Source organism: Panicum virgatum, chromosome 2N (genome assembly GCF_016808335.1).
Source record: "Panicum virgatum strain AP13 chromosome 2N, P.virgatum_v5, whole genome shotgun sequence".
Classification (NCBI taxonomy): domain Eukaryota; kingdom Viridiplantae; phylum Streptophyta; class Magnoliopsida; order Poales; family Poaceae; genus Panicum; species Panicum virgatum.
The window spans coordinates 31934268-31954712 of record NC_053146.1 but is presented as its reverse complement, the minus strand read 5'-3'; the positions used below and the strand labels follow the sequence as shown (position 1 = coordinate 31954712).

Genomic DNA, 20445 nt, shown 5'->3' with positions numbered 1-20445 from the left:
CAATGTTGTAGCAGATGCTTTGAGCAGAAGGAGTTATGTCAACATGGCCGTTGCTTTCCAGATGCCTCCAGAGTTATGCGAGGAGTTCGAGCAGTTGAGTCTGGGCTTCTTGCATCATACCTCTAGTGCAGCTTTTGAGGCAAGTACCGACTCTAGAGTCAGAGATCAGGCAGCATCAGAAAGATGATGAGAAGCTGCAGGAGATTCGTGAGTTGCTCAAGAAGGGCAAGGCTCCTCATTTCAGAGAGGATGATCAGGGTACCTTGTGGTACAAGAACCGGATCTGTGTTCCAGATGTGAAGGATCTTCGGAAGTTGATTCTGAGTGAGGCCCATGATACAGCTTACTCTATTCATCCGGGCAGCACGAAGATGTATTATGATCTGAAGGAACGTTTCTGGTGGTATGGGATGAAGCGTTCAGTGGCAGAGTACGTGGCTATTTGTGACACCTGTCAGCGTGTCAAGGCTGAGCATCAGAGGCCAGCAGGTCTGTTACAGCCTTTGAAGATTCCAGAGTGGAAATGGGAAGAAATCACTATGGACTTCATTGTTGGATTGCCTCGTACTCAGAAAGGGTACAACTCTATTTGGGTAGTAGTGGATCGTCTGACGAAGGTTGCTCACTTCATTCCAGTGAACACTACTTACTCCGGAGCTAGACTTGCAGAGTTGTACATCTCTCGGATTGTCTGCTTGCATGGTGTGCCGAAGAAGATTATATCTGACAGAGGGTCTCAGTTCACTTCTCGTTTCTGGGAGCAGCTCCATGATTCGTTGGATACGAAGCTGCGCTTCAGTACGGCTTATCACCCTCAGACAGATGGGCAGACAGAGAGGACCAACCAAGTGTTGGAGGATATGCTGAGAGCTTGTGCTATTCAGTATGGTACTAGTTGGGATAAGTGCCTGTCATATGCTGAGTTCTCGTATAACAACAGCTATCAGGCCAGTCTAAAGAAGTCTCCCTTTGAGGCATTGTATGGCAGAAAATGCAGGACTCCTCTCTACTGGGATCAGATTGGTGAAAAGCAGCTCTTCGGTCCTGAGATCATCGATGATGCAGAGCAGATGGTTCAGGCTGTGCGAGAAAATCTGAGGATTGCACAGAGCAGACAGAAGAGCTATGCAGATGGCAAACGGAGAGACCTGACTTTCAGTGTCGGTGATTATGTGTACCTGAAGGTGTCTCCGATGAGAGGAATCCGCAGATTTAATGTCAAAGGGAAGTTAGCACCTCGTTATGTGGGGCCATTCAAGGTGCTAGAGCGGAAAGGCGAAGTTGCTTATCGCCTGGAGTTACCTCTCAGTCTCTCGGGAGTTCATGATGTCTTCCATATATCTCAGCTGAAGAGGTGTTTGCGAGTACCCGAGGAGCAGGCACCCCTGGATGGAGTCGATGTCCAGGAGGATCTGACTTATACTGAGCATCCGGTGAAGATTCTGGAAACATCAGAGAGGGTCACTCGGAACAAGCGCATCAAGATGTGCAGAGTTCAGTGGAGTCATCACAGTGAAGCTGAGGCTACATGGGAGCGAGAAGATGAGTTGAAGAAGACATATCCAGATCTCTTTGCTAGCCAGCCCAGCTAAATCTCGGGACGAGATTTCTTTAAGGGGGTAGGGTATGTAACACCCTAATTTTAAATTTCAGTATTTATTAATAAATTAAATTGGCTTTATTTAATTTTCTAAGGTTTATTGTGTTTAGTTGGCATTTAATTTAATTTTGTTTCATAAGTGATTAAAATTTATCATAGGTTTAAATTTTTGTTGCATTCATGCTGGTGCATAGTTTTAATTGTTTGAGTGTGTTTGAATTCAAATTCAAATTTGAATTCAAACTTGTTTGAATTAGAAATTAGAGAGGAAAAACAAAACCCTTCTAAGACCCAAAACCCAGCCGGCCCATCTCCTCTTCCCTTCGGCCCGCTCCCACACCCGGCCCAGCACCCCCGCGCGCACTGCAGCAACGTGCTCGCCTCAGCCCAGGTCCAGCGCCGCGGCCCACTCCTCGCCACCCCACGCACGGCCCGCGGCCTACTCAGCTCGCCCCAGCGCGTCGCCCGCACACACGCCCCTCTCCCACCGACGCCCCGGGCCCGCCTGTCATCCCCTTCCCCGCCCCCTTCCTTCTCTAGCGCACCAGCCAAGCCGGTCTCCCCGCCGGAGATTTCGCCCGCGCCCAACCGCACGGAGGCCCAGGATCCCCGCCGGCCCCTATTTTAGCACCCCACGGACCCCCCCCTGCACATATCCACGCCAAGTGCCGCCACCAACCCTAGCCGCCGCTCCAGGACAGCTCCGCCATCGCCGCCGGTAAGTCGCTGCGCCACCTCAATTTCTCACCGCCGACGACCACCTGTGCCCTCTGACCCCTGGAATCGTTTCGCAGTGCCGCCAAGAGTCGCGCCGTGCCGCCATACGCCCTGAGAAGCCCCGCTCCGACCTGTCCCTGAGCTCCGCCCCGTACGCCGCCGCCGGTCTTCGCCGTCGAGCCCTGCGCCGGACTCGCCCTTCGATCCAAGCCCTCGGTGAGCCACATCCCGGTCCGCCCTTCCTTTACGTGCTAATTTTTGGTAGCCGTAGCCCCCTGGAGCCATCGAACCGCCTACTCCGGCGAGTTCCCGGCGCCCAGAGCCGCCTCGCCGTCGAGGTCCATGCCCCCAGCCCTGCAGCACCTCCCTAGGCACCCTAGTGCGCTACCCATGCCGGGGCGGTGCTCCCCGGCCAGTCCACAGCCAAAACCGAGCCCTAGAGCGCTGCCTTGGCCTTCTCCGGTCACGCGCCGCCGCGGAGCAGAGACACTCCGGCGACCCAGCGCCGCCGGTGAGCCCCAATCACCTAGGGCCGTCCGATCTAAAATGTACGTCCAGGATTAGATCTAGGATCCTTCAGATCTGAGCCGCCGGATCCAGATCCAACGGCCCAGAACCCTAAATACCGGTTCGGCCTGGCCATTTTGCTAAAGAGTCCCTGGACTCTCTGCTAATCAACCCGCAATCCAGCCTTAGTCAAAAATAATTACGGTTAGGTCCCGGTTTTTGCACAAAGCCCCCTGACCTTTCTAGTTTTAGTACCCGCCGTCCAGGGCAGTTGGTTTTGCACGTTAGCCCTTAGATTTAATAGTTAATTACGTTTTAGTCCTCAGTTTTTGTAGAAACCCCCCTGAAACTTCAGTTTTCTTACAAATAAGTCCCTAGAACTTGTTTTAGGCCTAGTTTATGCGTTTTAGCTCCGTTTTTAGCGTTCTTTATATCCACGCGATCGTTGTAACGCGTAGAACAGTACTAGACTAGTTTAGTGTGCTGTTTTCATGTATTGTTGTACTGTTTCTTAGTTTTTGTTAATGTTTGCCTGTATGCTTATTTTTGTGCATTGTTTTGGCCATGTGTTCGTGAGTAGACGTTGATCCAGTTGAGGAGCCTCAGTACCAGTACCCGGAGCAGCCGTCTTCGGAGCACTTTGAGCAGCAGCAGGAGCAGTACGAGGAAGGCAAGTATAACATGAACAACCCATCACTTTTAAATACAATTTCATACTGCATTTTAATACTGTATGCCTTTAAGGATTTCCTAGCCACTTTATATCCTTTATATATACCTTTGGGTTGCATTTTGGTTAGTTGTGCTAGGTTGCTGCGCTATAACACACTCTGGTCCTTTTAATTAATTTGATTAATGGTTTACTTGAACTTAATTCTGAGAGTGGCACTCTGTGTGGCTTGAGTGGCTCACTTCTCGTTAAAAGATGTTTTTTTTAGAAACATGGTTTAGGGGGCCAGCACGGTGCTTACTGCCTGGTTGGCCACTCTCCATAAGGACCGGTTCATAGAGCGACAACCTGGGACAACAGCGCTACCACAAGGCTAGAATGGGATAGACTTGGCGTAATAATTAGATCTTCTTGGTTTGGAGTAACTTACCTGCGGGGCAAGAGTAGTAAGCTTCAATGGTCCCTGCTCCTCCGGCTTGGTCTGTGCTTGGATTGCGCTCCTGTGCTTGTACCCCCGGAGGTGGGCCCCATCGTCGCCGACCTATCTCTCGCGGTTACGCCCTACCAACGAGATTCTTTTTAAAGGCCTCGTAGTGAGTCGCTGGCCATCTCACCTAAGGAAGTGTGATGAACAACTGGCGTAGCTCACGACTTGTGGGTAAAGATGTGCAACCTCTGCAGAGTGTAAAACTGGTATACTAGCCGTGCTCACGGTTATGAGCGGCCCAGATCCTCCTTTTGATTAGTGAAGTTATCTCCTTCCGACGAGGGAGGTGCTTCTCGGGGTTTACCTTGGTGGCTTGGTCTTGGTTTGGATCTCAGTAGTAGTATAATTAAATTTGATTAATTACTATGTAACTGGGTAAATGGTAATTCATCAACTCGTAGTAAATAGCTTTAATAAAATTTTGCCAACACTTAAAAGCTAATGCAGTTGAGTCCGCCAGCCTAGAGCCTCATAGTTTGTGTTATACTTGTTGAGTACAAGTTGTGTACTCACTCTTGCCTCTTCTCTACTTTTTTTTCCTCTTGGCTACGCTACTGCTGCTCAGTTCCTGCCGACACGAGGGAGTTCGTCCAGCGCTACCAGGACTACGAGGACTTCTAGGTGCTTCGTCTCCCAGTCGACGTCCCTGTGGCGCCCTGCTTCAGCTTCGGAGAGCTTTATTCGTATTTTGTACTTCGCTTCCGCTGTATCAGACATTTATGTCATTATTGTAATAAATAACATTCGTATTTCGCTTTATTATGTCTTTTTACGTGATATGTGCTATGATATACTGTTCATTCTGTTGTATATACGTGTGACTTGATCCTGGCACGTATATGATTGCTCGGTTTATGTTCTTTTATAAACCGGGTGTTACACTGTAGCTGGATATGAATTAACCATGAACGTACCAATAACCACGTTGGGAGCCTCGGCCGCTGACTCGGCGGTCACGTGGTTCACTCGACCCTGTGCTGGCGCCCTGGGCTGAGCTGGGCGCCCCTGCTGTCCCGCCTGCGCCTTCCGGGGGCAAGCGTTGGCGTAGTGCCCCGGCTGGCCGCAGTGAAAGCAGGTGCGAGGAGGTCCCTGAGCCTGCTGTCCGGTAGGAGCTGCCGGACGTGGAGCCTGCGGTGCCGGTGGAGCTGGTGGAGCACGAGCCGGAGGTGCCGGTAACCTCTGGCCCTGACCTGCCTGCTGCTGTCGAGGCGGGTACTGCTGCGGTGGCCTCTGCTGGTACTGCTGAGGAGGCCGGTACTGAGGCTGGTACTGCTGGGGCGGCTGGAGTCGAGGACGAGTGTTGCTGCCGGAAGCAACGGGGACAACCTTCCTCTTCTTGTCCTCCATCTCCAGGTGCTTACGCTCAGTGTTGAGCGCACTGTCAACCAGATGGTTGAAGTCGTCGAAGCGGAGGTTGAGCAGCGCGTACTGGAGGTAGTCCTCAAGACCCTCCATGAAGTGCTCCTGCTTCTTGCGGTCATCCGCAACCTCGGCAGGGGCGTAGCGAGCCAGCTGAAGAAAGCGATCACGATACTCCGTGACCGACATGGTCCCCTGAATTCACAAAGACAGATAGATATCGGAAGATTAACTCAAGATTTATAAGGATAGAACAAGGGGCATAAGCTCAAAAGAAAACGCTGAATGATTATTCTTAAGATTACCTGCTTCAGTGCAAGGAACTCCTTCTGTTTCATCTTCATAACGCCCGTGGGGACGTTGTGGCTGCGGAAGCGCTCCCTGAACTGGAGCCAAGTGAGAGACTCGCGGTCGTGAACTGGGTGGGACTCCCACCAGTCCAAAGCTGCCCCTCGCAGCTGTCCTGCTGCGTACAAGACGCGCTCACGATCATCGCACTGGGCGATGTCCAGCTGACGCTCCACTGCACGGAGCCAGTCGTCAGCCTGAAGAGGGTCGGACGTGTGAGAGAACGTCGGCGGGTGACCCCTCAGGAACTCAGCACGCCTGTCGCGAGGCTGCGGCGGTGGAGGAGGCGGAGGCTGAGTGTGAGCGTGCTGAAGAGCCTGAACGGTGTTGTTCAGGGTAGCCATCATCTGCATCTGGAGCTGGAAGTACTGCTCCGGAGTCAAGGGTGGAGGCATCGGGATCCCAGTACCCTGGTTGTTCTGACCCTGCTGCTGGCCAGAACCTGAACCGGTGCTCCTGGTGTTCACCATCTGATTTGAACAAAAGATTTCACGAGTAAGGATATTGCAAGAATAAACTCAGATGGATATGATAACTCTTTGCGGAAAAAGACTCAGCCATGATAAAGTAGACAGGATAGAGTTGACTGTTTTACCCCCAACGATCTAACTCATTTTATTAATTAGTTAACTTTAACATCTAAGTGATTTTCTTTAAACAAATTTAAACTACTAAGCTATGCAATCAGTCAAAAATCCAAATCAAGCATGTAGCATAATAACAAGCAGACAATTTTCACGACTTAGCCGAGTTTAGCAAAAGACTCGACTAACACAACGCGTCGCAGAACGTGCTATCGTTTTATTATAAAAGGGTCACCTAGCTAACTCATGGTGGTCAGATGACTGATTCAGGCCAAAATCTATGAAACTATTCTTCAGAGAGAGAAATCAAGGCAAGAAGGGTAAAAGTCAAAGAAGTCAAGGGGTATAATAGTAAAATAGTTTCAGCAGACAAGGATTGGTGAGAAGAAGTCCTAAAACTCGACCAGTTCTATCTAGGCTTCGTCCTACAGTCGATATGGCTCTGATACCACTCTGTAACACCCGGTTTATAAAAGAGCATAAACCGAGCAATCATATACGTGCCAGGATCAAGTCATACGTATATACAACAGAATGAACAGTATATCATAGCACATATCACGTAAAAAGTCATAATAAAGCGAATACGAATGTTATTTATTACAATAATGACAAAAAGTCTGATACAGCGGAAGCGAAGTACAAAATACGATAAAAGCTCTCCGAAGCTGAAGCAGGGCGCCACAGGGACGTCGACTGGGAGACGAAGCACCTAGAAGTCCTCGTAGTCCTGGTAGCGCTGGACGAACTCCCTCGTGTCGGCAGGAACTGAGCAGCAGTAGCGTAGCCAAGAGGAAAAAGTAGAGAAGAGGCAAGGGTGAGTACACAACTTGTACTCAACAAGTATAACACAAACTATGAGGCTCTAGGCTGGCTGACTCAACTGCATTAGCTTTTAAGTGTTGGCAAAATTTTATTAAAGCTATTTACTACGAGTTGATGAATTACCATTAACCCAGTTACATAGAAATTAATCAGAATTAAATATACTACTACTGAGAACCATACCAAAACCAAGCCACCAAGGTAACCCCGAGAAGCACCTCCCTCGTCGGAAGGAGATAACTTCACTAATCAAAAGGAGGATCTGGGCCGCTCATGACCGTGAGCACGGCTAGTATACCAGTTTTACACTCTGCAGAGGTTGCACATCTTTACCCACAAGTCGTGAGCTACGCCAGTTGTTCATCACACTTCCTTAGGTGAGATGGCCAGCGACTCACTACGAGGCCTTTAAAAAGAATCTCGTTGGTAAGGCGTAACCGCGAGAGTTAGGTCGGCGACGATGGGGCCCACCTCCGGGGGTACAAGCACAGGAGCGCAATCCAAGCACAGACCAAGCCGGAGGAGCAGGGACCATTGAAGCTTACTACTCTTGCCCCGCAGGTAAGTTACTCCAGACCAAAAAGATCTAATTATTACGCCAAGTCTATCCCATTCTAGCCTTGTGGTAGCGCTGTTGTCCCAGGTTGTCGCTCTATGAACCGGTCCTTATGGAGAGTGGCCAACCAGGCAGTGAGCACCGTGCTGGCCCCCTAAACCATGTTTCTAAAAAAACATCTTTTAACGAGAAGTGAGCCACTCAAGCCACACAGAGTGCCACTCTCAGAATTAAGTTAAAGTAAAACATTAATCAATTTAATTAAAAAGGACCAGAGTGTGTTATAGCGCAGCAACCTAGCACAACTAACCAAAATGCAACCCAAGGATATATATAAAAGATATAAAGTGGCTAGGAATGTCCTTATAGGCATACAGTATTAAAATGCAGTATGAAATTGTAATTAAAGGTGATAGGTTGTCCATGTTATACTTGCCTTCCTCGTACTGCTCTGGCTGCTGCTCAAACTGATCCGAAGTCGACTGCTCCGGGTACTGGTACTGAGGCTCCTCAGATGGATCAACGTCTACTCACGAACACATGGCCAAAACAATGCACAAAATAAGCATACAGGCAAACATTAACAAAAACTAAGAAACAGTACAACAATACATGAAAACAGCGCACAAAACTATTCTAGAACTATTCTACACGTTACAACGATCGCGTGGATATAAAGAACGCTAAAATCGGAGCTAAAACGCATAAACTAGGCCTAAAACAAGGTTCAGGGGCTTATTTGTAAGAAAACTGAAGTTTCAGGGGCTTTTCTGCCAAAACCGAGGGCTAAAACACAATTAACGACTAAATCTGAGGGCTAGCGTGCAAAAGGCCAGGCGCTGGACGGCGGGCTCAAAATCTAAAAAGATCAGGGGTCTAAGCGCTAAAAACCGGACCTGGATCTAATTGTTTTTGAACTACCAGGGACGGCGGGTTTATTTCAAGCAAGCTGGGGGGCTCTTATGCAAAGTTAACAGGCCGAAGCGGTACCATCTAATCTGGGCCGCTCTTATGCAAAGTTAACAGGCCGAAGCGGTACCATCTAATCTGGGCCGGCGGTTTTAGATCTGACGGTCCGGATTAGATCAGTATCTGATCTAATCTAGCCCGCTGAAAGCTAATCGAGCGGCTCAGGACAAAGAGGCGCGTGGGGGTGGCGGCGCTCGACCGCCGGCGGCCCTGTCCGCGGCGGCGCGGCACTAGGCTCGCCGGAGTTCGCCGATTTCGGCCCTCCGGGGGTCAAATTGACCCGCGCCTGGGGCTGGGGTGATCTACGCGGAGCTTGTAGCCCACCTGAGGCCCATGCGAGTCTTGGGGAGGGTCTGAGCGGTGCGAGCGAGGGCTGCGGCGGCTCTGCACGGCGGCTCTCGCCGGCGAGCGGTGTTCTGAGTCCCGGAGTGGACTACAGGCCAAGCTATTAAGCGAAAAAGTACCAGGGGGGCTCTGGGGTGCTCACTGAATCCTTGGGTCGGCCGGAGTTGTAGCGCAGGCGGTCGGCGACGAGGACCGGCGGCGTGGTCAGGGCGGAGCTCGCGGACAAGGCGGTGTCGTGGTCCTCCTGGCTCCGGATCTCCACTGGCGGCCTCGTGGGGTTCCTGCGAACGCGTGCAGGGGGTCAAGAAGGCTCGGAGGTGGCCGACGGCGAGCAATCGCGGCGGCGGGCCGACTTACCCGCGGCGGCGTAGGGCTCTGCTCCGCGCTGAGCTCGAAGGGCGGCGGCGGATAAGGTTCGCGGCGGCTGCGGGATGGGGTTGGCGTACAAGGGGGCCGTGGTGTGCGATTTAAAGAAGGGGCGGGATCTCGGCGTGCGGGTCGGGCAGGAGATTCCCGGCGGGGATTGCGGAGCCGTTGCTGCTCTGCGCGGAGGCGGGGGAGACGGTCCTGGCAAGCGGGCCCGGGGGCTTAGCGAGAGCGACGCGCGCGCGGGCGGGCGACGCGGGCTGCGGGAGCTGGCGGACGGGTGGGGGGCGTACACTGGGCCGGCGTGCGTCGCGGGCCGAGCGGGAGCCAGTGGGCCTGGCGGGGAGAGAGGGAGTGGCTGGGCCGCGCCGGACTGGGCCGCGGGAAAGGAAATGGGCCACCGGGGTTAGCTGAGCCCGCGTGGAGAGAGAAAGAAGGGCTGGGCTGGGTTTTCCTGGGTTTTGGGCTTGCTTTGGGGTTTGGTTTGGGTCTAGCTTTTCCTTTTCTATTTCTATTTTCTGGTTTTCTTTCTCCTATCTAAATCTAATTCAAACAAAGCTATTTGAATTCAAATAAAATTTGAATTCAACTCCTATGCATTCAAACAAAATAAAGCCATGCACCAGCATGAATGCAACAAAAATTTAAACCTATGATAAATTTTAATTAATTAGGAACAAAAATTAGATTAAATGCCAACTAAACACAATAAACCTTAGAAAATTTAAATAAAGCCAATTTAATTTATTAATAAATACTGAAATTTAAATTAGGGTGTTACAGTTGTACATCTCTCGGATTGTCTGCTTGCATGGTGTGCCCAAGAAGATTATATCTGACAGAGGGTCTCAGTTCACTTCTCGGTTCTGGGAGCAGCTCCATGATTCGCTGGATACGAAGCTGCATTTCAGTACAGCTTATCACCCTCAGACAGATGGGCAGACAGAGAGAACCAACCAAGTGTTGGAGGATATGTTGAGAGCTTGTGCCATTCAGTACGGTACTAGTTGGGATAAGTGCCTGTCTTATGCTGAGTTCTCATATAACAACAGCTATCAGGCTAGTCTGAAGAAGTCCCCCTTTGAGGCATTGTATGGCAGAAAGTGCAGGACTCCTCTCTATTGGGATCAGATTGGTGAGAAGCAGCTCTTTGGCCCTGAGATCATAGATGATGCAGAGCAGATGGTTCAGGCTGTGCGAGAAAATCTGTGGATTGCACAGAGCAGGCAAAAGAGCTATGCAGATGGCAAACGGAGGGACTTGACTTTCAGTGTTGGTGATTATGTGTATATGAAGGTGTCTCCGATGAGAGGAATCCGCAGATTCAATGTCAAGGGGAAGTTAGCACCCCGGTATGTGGGGCCATTCAAGGTGCTAGAGCGGAAAGGCGAAGTTGCTTATCGTCTGGAGTTACCTCTCAGCCTCTCAGGAGTTCATGATGTCTTCCATATATCTCAGCTGAAGAGGTGTCTGCGAGTACCCGAGGAACAGGCACCACTGGATGGAGTAGATGTCCAGGAAGATCTGACTTATACTGAGCATCCGGTGAAGATTCTGGAGACATCAGAGAGGGTTACTCGGAACAAGCGCATCAAGATGTGCAGAGTTCAGTGGAGTCACCACAGTGAAGCTGAGGCTACTTGGGAGCGAGAAGATGAGCTGATGAAGACATATCCAGATCTCTTTGCTAGCCAGCCCAGCTAAATCTCGGGGACGAGATTTCTTTAAGGCGGTAGGGTCTGTAACACCCTAATTTAAATTTCAGCATTTATCAATAAATTTAATTGGCTTTATTTAATTTTCTAAGGATTTTCTGTGTTAGTCTAGCATTTAACCCAAATTTTTGTTCCTCAAGTAATTAAAGTTTATCATAGGTTTAAATTTTGTTGTTGCATTCATGCTGGTGCATGGTTTTGTTTTGTTTGTTTGTAGAGGAGTTTGAATTCAAATTCATTTGAATTCAAATTGTTTTGAGTTGAGGGGAAAGGAAAAGAAATAGAAAAGGAAAGGAACCCAAAGGAACCAACCCAAACCCGCGGGCCCAACCTCAGCCCAAGTCCCGACAGGCCCAACCCATCTCCGCAGCCCAACCCGCAACCCTCACCCCTCTCTTCTCACGGCCCACACGCGACCGGGCCCGCTCCACCCCGACCTGCTTCGCGCCGCAGCCCAGCACACCCCGCACTCGGGCCGCTCCGCACGACGCCCCGCTCTCCTCAGCCCGCGCACGCTCCCTGCCACCTGGGCCCAAGGCGTCGGCGCCCGCACGCGCTCGCCCAGCCGCTGACAGCCCGGCCCCGCCCGTCAGGACCTCCTCTCTCCTTCCCTTCCCGGCTCCGCGCAACCGCGCCCGAAACGGCCGGCGAGATCACCGGGGATCCCTTTCCCCCACTCGCATGCCCAGATCTCGGCACCCCTTTAAACTCACCCCGCGCCCCCCCTGCGCCTCATCTTCCACCAACGCGCCACCCAAACCCTAGCGCCGCCTCCGCAATTTCTCCGCCCGGAGCAGAGTCCGCGCCGCCGCGGCCACGCCTCTCCACCACGCCGGAGCCCCGGCCGAGCAGCGCACCGGCTCCGCCTCGACGCCCGGATCTTCCCCGAGCTGCTTCCCTCTGCCCCGACCGCTGCAGCGCCTGTTCCCGATCTCCGTCGCGCACGCCGCCGCCGGAGCACGACGCCGACGCCGCTGCGCCACTTCCTCGTCCAATTCCTCGCACGGTGAGCACCCTGGATCCCCGAGCTTCCTTTTGCACTAAGCCTTTTAGGACGTAGACCACTCCGTTGTCCGGGCGCCACTCGCCGACGCCCCGCCGCCGTGGCGGGCCTTCTGCAGACCACCCCAACCCCGCGTGACCCTAGCTTGGGCTCGCCCTGACCCCGCACGCACACGAGCACCCTCTTTGCACCACAACCCTCGCCCAGAGTGGCCTTCACGCCTCTCGCCGGCGAACCCCGCGGAGAGGACCCGCCGCCGCCCATGCTCGCGCCGCCACGAGCCTCCCCGAGCTCCGTTTATAGCCCAGGTGGACTACGCGTGCCCCATAGGTCACCCCAGACCGAAGAACGGGTCGATTTGACCCCCGGACGGCCAAGTTTGGCCAAGTCCGGCGAGCTCCCATGCAGCGCCGCCGCGGAGCTTGGTCTCCTGCGACGTCCCGCCGCCGCACGCGCCCCAACTATCCTGAGCCGCACGATTAAAAGCCAACGGCTGCGATTAGATTGGATCCAGATCGAGTCCGGATCGTCAGATCCAAAGCCAACGGCCCAGATTAGAAGATACCCTTTCGGCCTGGACTTTTTCTAAAAGAGACCCTCGGTTTCTTTTAAATCAACCCGCAGTCCATCTCTGGTGAAAAGTAATTCCAGATCTGCCCTTCCTTTTACGCTTTAGCCCCTGAGTTTTCTCAGAATTGAACCCGCCGTCCAGGCTTAGTCTTTTTGCGAGTTAGACCCCAGAGTTTTAGTTTAATCACGTTTATGCCCTCAGTTTTTTTTGCAAAAAACCCCCTGGAACTCCAGATTTCTTACAAATAAGCCCCTGAACCTTGTTTTTAGCCTAGATTACGCGTTTTAGCTCTGTTTTAAGCGTTCTTTATGTCCACGCAATCGTTGTAACGCGTAGAATAGCTTTAGACTAGTCTAGTGTGCTGTTTTTATGTATTGATGTACTGTTTCTTAGTTTTTGTTAGTGTTTGCTTGTATGCTTATTGTCGTGCATTGTTTTGGCCATGTGTTCGTGAGTAGACGTTGATCCATCTGAGGAGCCCCAGTACCAGTACCCGGAGCAGCCGTCTTCGGAGCAGTTTGAGCAGCAGCCAAATCAGTACGAGGAAGGCAAGTGTAACATGAACAACCTATCACTCTTAATTACATTTTCATACTGCATTTAATACTGTATGCCTATAAGGACTTTCCTAGCCACTTTATATCCTTTATATATACCTTTGGGTTGCATTTTGGTTAGTTGTGCTAGGTTGCTGTGCTATAACACACTCTGGTGCTTTTTAATTAATTTGATTAATGGTTTACTTGAACTTAATTCTGAGAGTGGCCCTCGGTGTGGATGAGTGGCTCACGTCTCGTTAAAATATGGTTTTTGTAGAAACATGGTTTAGGGGGCCAGCACGGTGCTTAGTGCTTGGTTGGCCACTCTCCATAAGGACCGGTTCATAGAGCGACAACCTGGGACAACAGCGCTACCACAAGGCTAGAATGGGATAGACTTGGCTCACTAATTAGGTCTTTTTGGTTTGGAGTAACTTACCTGCGGGGCAAGAGTAGTAAGCTTCAATGGTCCCTGCTCCTCCGGCTTGGTCTGTGCTTGGATTGCGCTCCTGTGCTTGTACCCCCGGAGGTGGGCCCCATCGTCGCTGACCTATCTCTCGCGGTTACGCCTTACCAACGAGATTCTTTGTAACGGCCTCGTAGTGAGTCGCTAGTCATCTCACCTAAGGAAGTGTGATGAACCTCTAGCGTAGCTCACGACTTGTGGGTAAAGATGTGCAACCTCTGCAGAGTGTAAAACTGGTATACTAGCCGTGCTCACGGTTATGAGCGGCCCAGATCCTCCTTTTGATTAGTGGGGTTGTCTCCTTCCGACGAGGGAGGTGCCTCTTGGGGTTACCTTGGTGGCTTGGTTTTGGTTTGGTTCTCAGTAGTATCATAATTAATTCTGATTAATTACTATGTAACTGGGTTAATGGTAATTCATCAACTCATAGTAAATAGCTTCAATAAAATTTTGCCAACGCTTAAAAGCTAATGCAGTCAGTCAGCCAACCTTAGAGCCTCATAGTTTTTGTTATACTTGTTGAGTACAAGTTGTGTACTCACTCTTGCCTCTTCTCTACTTTTTCCTCTTGGATACGCTACTGCTGCTCAGTTCCTACCGACTCGAGGGAGTTCGCTCAGCGCTACCAGGACTACGAGGACTTCTAGGTGTTCGTCTCCCAGGCGACGTCCCTGTGGCGCCCTGCTCAGCTTCGGAGAGTTCTTTTATCGTATTTGTACTTCGCTTCCGCTGTATCAGACATTTTGTCATTTATGTAATAAATAACATTCGTATTCGCTTTATTATGTCTTATTCATGATATGTGCTGTGATATACTGTTCATTCTGTTGTATATACGTGTGACTTGATCCTAGCACGTATATGATTGCTCGGTTTATGTTCTTTTATAAACCGGGTGTTACAGGAGTACCAGTATCCGGAGCAGCCACCGTCTTTAGAGCAGTTTGAGTAGCAGGAGAACTTTGAGGAAGGCGAGTATAACATGAACACCACCTATCACCTTTAAATACAATTTCATACTGCATTTTAATACTGTACGCCTATAAGGATCATCCTAGCCACTTTATTACCTTATATATATCCCTTGGGTTGCATTTTGGTTAGTTGTGCTAGGTGCTGCGCTCTCACACATGGTCCTTTTTATTTAAATTGTTAATGGTCTTATGCAACTTAATTCTGAGCGTTACCCTCTGTGCTCTGTACTTGAGTGGTTTACGTCTCCTTAAAATATGTTTTTCTAGAAACTTGGTTTAGGGGGCTCGCACTGTGTTTTGTGCTAGCTACTCTCCATAAGGACCGTACATCATTAGAGTGACAACATGGGACAACCGTGCAACCACAAGACTGGAATGAGACGGTCTTGGCTTACTAATTAGGTCTTTTTGGTTTGGAGTAACCTACATGCGGGGCAATGGTGGTAAGCTTCAATGGTCCCTGCTCCTCCGGCTTGGTCTGTGCCACGTGCTTGTACCCCCGTGAGGTGGGCCCCATCGTCGCTGATCCAACTCTTTGCGGTTACGCCTTACCAACGAGATTCTTTGTAACGGCCTTGTAGTGTGTTTGCTAGTCATCTCACCTAAGGAAGTGTGATGAACAACTAGTGTAACTCACGACTTGTGGGTAAAGATGTGCAACCTCTGCATAGTGAAAAACTGGTATACTAGCCGTGCTCACAGTTATGAGCGGCCTAGATCCTCCTTTTGATTAGTGGGGTTATCTTCCTTTGATTAGGGGGGTTCCCAGGTGGTTTGGTTTAGTTTGGTTCTCAGTAGTTCATAATTAATTTTGATTAATTTCTATGTAATTGGGTTTATGGTAATTCATCCACTGGTAGTAATTAGCTTTAATAAAATTTTGTCAAGATTAAAAGCTAATGCAGTTGAGTCAGCCAACCTTAGAGCCTCATAGTTTGTGTTATACTTGTTGAGTACAAGTTGTGTACTCACTCTTGCCTACTCTACTCTTTTCCTCTTGTTCTTTTTGGGGATACTCTACTGCTGCTCAGTTCTCGGCGATGCGGAGGAGTTCACCCAGAGCTACCAGGAGTATGAGGACTTCTAGGCGGTCGTCTCCTAGTCGACGTCCCTGTGGCGCACAGCTTCCGAGTTTCGTACCTGTTTTACATTTCCGCATACTCTGTATCAGACATTTGTCATTTATGTAATAAATAACATTCATACTCACTTTATTATATCTTTTTATGTGATTTGTGCTGTGATATACTATTCATTCTGTTGTATATACGTGTGACTTGATCCTGGCACGTATATGATTGCTCGGTTTATGTCCTTTTGTAAACCGGGTGTTACAACAGTACAGGGAGGAGTCTGCACGACGACATGAAGGGCACTGGAGATGTCCTTTCTTTGTGTACTATTGGGAAGAAGGGTTGACTCTGCCGATAGTGGATAATTGTCCAGAGTGCAACGGTTTCTATTGTGAAGACCGGTTGCATAAGAAGCCACGTTTCGACCAGAGGCCTCGAGGGCCAATCATTAGAGAGAGAAGTGATGATAAACGCATCTCTATACATGATCGGCTGGGGGACAGGGTTTCAGTGCATGATCTGCTAGGGGCGGGACCATGCTATGTGATCCTGCAGGTGGAAGGATTTCTGCCGATGAGCGAGTTGAGCGCGCTGCTGCTCAGGTTCTAGATGAATACCCACACCGCAGAGATCCAGAAAGAGAGCCTATTCATAACAACATTGATTGGCCTCGATGGTGCCCAAGAGGTTTGACCAGATCACAGAAGAGACGAGTTCAGAGGCTGCGTCAAATAGAGGCACTAGAGGAAGAGAAAAGAAGAGAGGCTCCCAGGAGAGGAGTCAGATCTGAAGTTTGGCGTGTCAAGCCAAAGGCTGATGAAGAGCAACAATTAGGATCATCGGCTGCACCTGTGAACATGGTTTTCATGCTACCTAGTGAGTTCATAGCTCCAGATGATGATGATGAGGAGCAAGATTTGGAAGAGGCCATGGCTCAGCTAAATTTGGAACCTATACCAGCTACTTTTGAGAAACCAGAGGATGAAAAATGTAAACATCTCAAAGCTCTGTTCTTAAAAGGATTTGTTGATGGTAAGCCTGTTACAAAGATGCTAGTAGATGGAGGAGCAGCAGTGAACATAATGCCATATGCCATGCTACGTAAGCTTGGGAAGGGTAGTGAAGACCTGACCAAGACGGATATGATGCTCAAAGATTTTGAAGGAGTCATGTCTCCGGCAGTTGGAGCATTGTGTGTTGATTTGACCATCGGCAGTAAGTCTCTCCCTACTACTTTCTTTGTCATTAATGGGAAGGGGTCATACAGTTTGCTGTTGGGAAGAGATTGGATTCATGCCAATTGTTGCATACCAGCTACTATGCATCAATGCCTTATACAATGGATTGGCAATGTTGTTGAAGTTGTTGCCATCGATTCATCGTTCAGTATTGCATCAGCAGAAGCCTGTGAGGAAAGCTATGAAAGAGTAAAATGTTTTTCTGGTCAAGCATGGGAAGCAGAGTTTTTGAAGGTTGCCGATTACGAGATATCATTGAGTTCAATAGCTGGGTCTACAGATGAATCTTGAATGGCATTGTAAAAGCTGATGATGCAAACATCGGCTAGGTTTTACTATAGCCGATATAGTAAGTGTCGCCTTTAGAGCAAAAAATGTAAAAGCCAGTGATGTTGTGATAACATTGGCTATGGATGGCCGATATAATTTTGTATCGACCTTAGGGCAATAAAATCCAAAAGGAAAAGGATGTATTGGATTGAGATAAGGATTGTAAGTTAAACATTGTTTACAATACATCAGATTGAAGTTTTTCCACCACAACAAGAATAAGTAGCAGTTTACAAGGATCCAAGGGCATTCTGGATCACAGAAATCACACGCAGGCGAATATCATCAGCATTCTGGATCTCTTTGATGTCAGCCTCGGCAGAACCTGCTACTATTTTGATGCTCTTGTGGAGTTGATAAGTTTGGCGAGCTTGCTCTTGTTTCTCTGCCTCAAGTTGTTGAAGAGCCGTTGGAAGCTGGGATAATTTGTTATCCACATCGGCAATTTCTTGATTTACTTGTTCCAGTCCTTTGATGAGGATTTCCCGTTTGACTTCCAAGTCTCTTTTAGACTATTCCATATTTGCCTTGGATTGAGTCAGAGAGGCAATCTTCCCGCGGGTTGTTTCCACAAGATTCTTCAGATCATCTCTTTGTTTGATCGTTTGCTCTTGGTAAAGCCGATCAGAGAGATGCTTCTGGGCTTTAAGAACAGAGATCTAGTGACTTTCGATGTAAGCAGCGGGATGCAGTGCTTCTTCAAGAGATTCAGGGAGAATGCCCTTCAGAGACTTCAGGATAACGCGAATCGGATCAGCATCTTGAACCAGTTGGCCAATGTCTTGGTTCAACAACTGCAAGATTTCATGGAGTTTGGCCTTGGTTTCTTCAGACAGTGGAGCCGATTCAGCTGATGATATGGCCTGATCTTCTGCACTAATGATCCCGAGTTGAAAAGAGAACAGACTGTTGTCTAGACTGTCTTGTGCCTGGTTAAGGAAGAAGGGATGTTAATTAGATGTTTCCTTTCTAAATTTCTAAAAATGAAATATCTTACTTGATTTGAGGAACTTCATCAGTAATCGGTGCAGAAGAAGATGCAAGTAGCAATACTGAGACACCAGAATCAGGGAGAGCATCTTATGGGATGACTGATGGTTCTTGCACGACAGTTGATATTTACTGGATAGAGAGACCAATGTCAGATGTAAGATTGAATCAGAAGACGAAGACGGTTATGTTACTTGAACTGGTGAGGAAGTTGTTCTGGCTCTTTTGGAGGGCAGGCGTTGAATCTGGTTTGAAGATACAAATGTTAGATGAATACTGGAAAATGGTGAATGGACGAGTAAAATACCTAAACTATTGGGGATGTTTGAGAAGCAGTTTCTTGGATATTTTCCTCGTCTGTATCGTCGTCAGCTATGTCTTAAAATGCCGAACAATTTGATCAGTAAGGGATGCATTATAGTTAGTAGAGGAAATAAAAGTCATTTATTACCTTCTAAGCGAGGAGGAGTAACATCTGTTGGAGCATCGGCATCTGGTGCCGATGTAATGGTCAAAACCTGACTAGAAGAACCGTGGGTCTTCTGAGCTGTCATCTTGGTGCTGGTCATCTTACATTTTTTTGCCAGCAGCGACATCAGTGAGGGTTGGTGCGTCATAACCGATGAGAGGATAGTTAGTTGGTGGAGAATATCTAATCGGCTGCCCACTTCTGCTGATTGTTGGAGGTGAAGTACCATCGACCTGTTGCAAATATTTGTCAGAATATGAAGAACAGTATGGAAAGAGAAATGCAACGAAAGGAATTTTTGTGTGTACCTCGTCATCAGCACCTTGGTAATCTTCGTTCAGGGCAATGCAGTGGACTTTTAGTGATCCGCAGAAAAGGTGTTCTTGCCACTCTGACCACCATTGTGTGAAGGGTATAGTCGTAAGCAGTGCTACTTGCCAATCGGCTAGTTGTGTCATATCTATCACAGGTTCCAAGTTCTTCAGCCGATTATATGTAAGAGCATTGCCGATTGGGTTCCTTGCCTGAACTTTATCGGCAAAGTAAGGGAGAGGCGGTATCTGGACAAATCCCAGTTGCCTGGCTACAACTGATGGGTAGCAGAACTCGTAACCAATCGCACTCTTTCCAGAGGTGAAGTTAGTAGGCAGAATTCTTGGAGATATAACCTCTCTCATGATGCTTGTAGCTTCTTCATCATCCCTCCAGGAATCAAGATTGAACTTGAAGGGGTTTTTGTATTCCTTGCTATCATCATGATATGCAAACCAGATAGTGGAATTTTCGATAAAGCCATTGTAGAAGCATTTGAAGAAGTCAGTTTTGCCAAAGACATTGGGGTCATTGGCAATCATAATAGCAGCTTCGCCGATAGAAGTGCAACAACGAGTAATTGGGTTTTCCTCTTCACCAAAGTCTTCTGTTGGGAAGGACATTTCTGACAGCCTGATGCCCATGGTTTTATGCATGTACATGTTCAGCAACAATTGTATGAACCACCATGGGCCCCCCAGATTAGAGATTGGTTGATCGGCCCTAAGTTTGGCCAATACTTGGTGAAGCAGATGATAAAATGATACAAGAAGATGTTTATCAAGCGGTACTAGATTTCCACTAGCCAGAGTTTCAGCCATCTTCAACGTGTTGTTTGTTGGACCCACTGTTTTACCACAAAAGATGAATTTTTCTATCCACATATTGAGGAAAGCGGTGTGTTCTTTGAGAGATACAGAACCAGTTTTCATGTTCTTGGTAATGTATCCCTTTCACCCACCGATGGTCCTGGTCTCTATTTTGAAAGAAGCACTATCCAGGAAGTTAAAAGACTGGTCGGAGGCGGTGATATTTAGACCAGTCAGCATCATGACATCTAGCAAGGTTGGGGTCATTGGAACGTGACCAAACAAGAAGGTGTTGATGGCATCAGACCAAAAGAAGGAAGCCGATATGAGCATCAGCTCGTTCCTGACCATTTCAGACAAAGATAAATTGAGACATTGGCTAATGTCATATTGCTCCCAGGTGTCTCGGTGACTGCCTGCTACTCTGCGAAACCAGTTTCTCCATCCTGGAGTGACGCTTGGCAAAGATCTGAAGGCGAGAGACCAGTCTAATGTGATATTTGAGGCCTTGAGGGGGATTCTGCCAGTCTCCGGATTGATTATGCTAGTCGGATCTGGATTACCCATGGGACCTAGACTGTGGCAGAACCACCTGAATTATCCCGGCTCAAGTGCGCAGGGCA

General features: G+C 48.9%; 1 protein-coding gene across 1 annotated transcript in view; it reads right to left on the bottom strand.

The window, feature by feature from the left end:
* Positions 1-20445, bottom strand: part of LOC120662531 — a 59203-nt gene that overhangs the window by 23904 nt on the left and 14854 nt on the right. The gene's annotated exons all lie outside the window — the stretch shown is intronic.